The sequence below is a fragment of the Capsicum annuum genome, chromosome 3, assembly GCF_002878395.1.
Source record: "Capsicum annuum cultivar UCD-10X-F1 chromosome 3, UCD10Xv1.1, whole genome shotgun sequence".
NCBI lineage: Eukaryota > Viridiplantae > Streptophyta > Magnoliopsida > Solanales > Solanaceae > Capsicum > Capsicum annuum.
Window position 1 is genome coordinate 4,180,747 of NC_061113.1, and position 3,546 is coordinate 4,184,292.

Consider the following 3,546-nt stretch of genomic DNA (forward strand, 5'->3'; position numbering starts at 1 on the left):
TAATCAATATTTAGTAAGGGCAGCCATCGCTACAAGGTGTCTTGCTAATTATTAGTGAGGGAGACCCTCGTAAAGCAGTGACGGACTCCGACACTCAGCCATCGCTATTTTGATCTTACAATTTTTTCCAAAAATATAATATAGTGAGGGATGTCCCTTGCTATATTAAAAATATAAATAATATTAATTTATTATTTAGTGAAAGATGTCCCTTGTTATATTAAAAATATATATAATATTAATTTATTATTTAGTGCGGGACGACCCTTAGTACATAAAAATTAATAAAACTTATAAATTTAAATATGCTGAGGGATATCCCTCGCTAAGTTAAATAAAAATTTAATATAATATTTGGATATTTTGAGGAATATAGCTACAGAAGTCCCTTGCCAATATGGTGTTATTAATAGTTTTTTTACTGCACTAAAACTCAATATTTAAATAGAAAATTAGCGTACAACCAATATTAGCCAGCAAAACAATAAGAAAAACTCTTCCGAAATAATTCAAACATTAAAATTAAGCAATCAAACTTCATATATATATATTCATCCAACTTAAATAATATGTAAACAAGTATAAAAAAAGTACGCAAACAATTACCAAACATTCCAACCTAACATAATTCAAACCTAAAACAACAACATAACCTAATACTCCATTCCATCCTCATCCTCTCCACCATCATCATCAGAGCTAGGGGCGGAGAGCGAGGAAGCTTGACTAAGATATTTACTTGAGCCTTGAGTTCTTTGACGTCTGACTTAAATGTCGTCCTACCCCGCTTCTCCTCAATCCTTCTTTTTCTTTCCTCTCATACTTCCTAGAATGCTCCTGAACTTTCTATCGCATCTCCTCAAGCTGCTCATCTGACATGGTGGCAGAACTCTCTATACCTTGCAATCCACACTGAAGACGGTAAAAGTTCTTCTCAAAGCAAAGGCGTTATGCCCTTTCCTTACACATGTCACCAACTACATCCATCTAGCAGAAGAGAGTTTCTTCCTCTGATGGCATGATTGGATTGCCTTGGTCATCTGTCGATTGACTTCTTTTGAGTTCTTCAATTGCTTGAACGTATTGATTCTATTAGTAGAATTAATATATAATAAATGATATAAAATAAATTTCAAGTAAGATTTGAACTTACGCAAGTATCTTATGCTCGTGTTTCGACCCAAACTTCTTTCCATCTCTAATTTTCATATGGGTCTTTCTTACGTTTCTCTCCACGAGTGATTGGTCTACCAAGAGATGCTTCTTGCAAATGAAACAAACATAGTGAACCACAAGTGCATAAACACATTTTAAGTAATTGCTTTAGAACACAAGTCCATATAACACATATTGGATGCATAAGAGAAAAAGTTGTAAATAAAGAAATTTCGTGCCAAATGAAAATGAAAAGGAAATTTCTCAGCATTACTAATCATTATTAATCCTCCTGAAAGTTTAAGCTCATCTGCTAAAAATGGTTGTGATACACTGTCATGCATAGACACTGCAAAAAGATAGCAGATAACACAACAAATATATGGTTTATCATTTGTTATCATACATTACATTAGCGTCAGTTGTACCAAGATATTCTTGATTGTGACAAGTGCCATTACAACTAAATTAGCCTCTTGTCTCACAAAATTCACAACTGTCCTATATTTAGTTTATGATCGCATATAGATAACTTGAAATATACCACCAACGAATCTGATGGGATGAATGATATTCTTACACCTTTAACTAGAGATCTCAAGTTCGAGCTCTAAAAATAAAATTACTCTAGGAAGAAAGCGTTTCTATCATCCACGCAAGACAAATATGGATTAGTAGAGAGGGTAGACCTCTAAACGCATACAACAAAAAAGATAATTTGAAATATTTTTACCTAACAATTTTACCCACCTCAAATCATATAACATAACTAAATGGCCAATTCACTTTCCGGACTCATATGAGAATGAAAAACTAGGACATTTTATACATAGGTGGATGAAGAATCGTGAATATAATAATTTCTAGCTGACCATGTTTCCAGAAAAAAAAAGAAGATAATTTTGGAGAAAAGACGAACATGATTAAAGTGGCTATACATACAAATCTATTTACGGATCTATATAATAGTATCTACAAAGGAATTAGTTCACCTCCCCAGCTATTTTGCCTTCATAATCAAGCTAGTAGTTGTATATAGCAGTAAATAACATGTTATTCTCAACTCATCTTAGATTGCACCTGTTCACCTAATAATTTCTATCATCAGAATAACCCCACAAACTTTTTTCATTAATTATGTTGGAGCAAGAAATCAACCCACAACTTACTATATAACTGGCACACATTTTCCTTCTCCCTCCCATCTAACATAATTCAAATTTAGCTAAATAAAGAAAGAAAAATGTACTTCAACTTAGCCTCACCCTTTCTTTTCTTGCCTCAATTCACTTGCACTTTTGCTCAAGCGCCTGCTATGGCTCCAGTGCCACAAACTCAATCTTCGGCTCCGGCTTCACCGCCACCAACTATTTCTTCTCCTCCGGCACCAATATTGTGACCACCCACCCGGTAAAATCCTTGTAAAAGCTGGATCATGTTCGACTTTCATCAAGTTGTTACAATTCAGACAATAAAAACGAAAAAGGGACCACTGGATACAATAAAATATGAACAACTGCAGAAAAATCTAAAAAACATCAGATTGAAAACAAAAAATAAGATATATCTACCGTTAATAAAAAATACCCAAAATAAAAATTGAAAAAATATCTTTCCAAACAAAAGGCACGTAATTGCTCAATCAGCAAAGTGAAAAGTACCCTTAATATGAAAAGAACTGTCTGAATCAGCAAGGAGAAGTAATCGAAATCCAACCCAATGGCCAACAAGGTGACCTCGAATCTTCTGGCAGTAGTTCAAACAGTGACCGAATTAGAATGTGCGGTTTAATTATGAAATTAGAATTAAACCCAAACTCTATAGTGAAAAGTATTTGAAAAAAATGGTGGGAAATAATGGAGGGAAGTGGGTGAACCCAAATCTGCACAATTTTAATTTTTAGTAAAAATAATTACCTAGGAAAAAAATGATGGAAAATTTGTGGGAAAGAAGTTGGAACACTTTAAGCCACATTTTCTTTTGTTTGGGGTATTAATTTAACCCAAATTCTTCCCGTTTTAATTTTTTAAAAATTAAATAACATCTACTACTAACCTAGTAATTTCAATTAATTTATTAATTCACTAAAATTATGACACGTAATTGATAAAAATAAAATTATTTTATTTATTTATTTGTCAATTGGAACTTTTTATTTGGTGTGTCATGATATGAAAAATTATTATTGAGTTTTCTTGAATTTTAATTATTTAAGTAATTCTTTAAAAAAAATAGAAAATAGGGAGGAAATTATAATGTGGAGAGTCAAACCTTTACCAATAAGGTGACAGTTCAGGCTGACAATCAACTGAATTATTTAAATTTTTTTGTTGTTTAATTAATCGATAATTCTTTTAACTAATCGTAGAAGGTTATATTTATTTCTGATGA

The 3,546-nt window shown here is 32.3% G+C and overlaps 1 long non-coding RNA gene across 2 annotated transcripts; it reads right to left on the bottom strand.

The window, feature by feature from the left end:
• Positions 1–548: 548 nt before the first annotated feature.
• Positions 549–3,097, bottom strand: LOC124896954. 2 transcript variants are annotated; one of them, XR_007053331.1, is made up of 4 exons: positions 2,817–3,097; positions 2,421–2,583; positions 1,154–1,260; positions 549–1,073 (listed from the first exon to the last, which is right to left on the bottom strand). It is a non-coding gene; the product is annotated as an uncharacterized LOC124896954 (long non-coding RNA). The 2 variants fall into 2 exon arrangements; XR_007053330.1 differs by having other exon boundaries at positions 1,154–1,263; positions 2,817–3,096.
• Between the last annotated feature and the right edge of the window lie 449 nt (positions 3,098–3,546).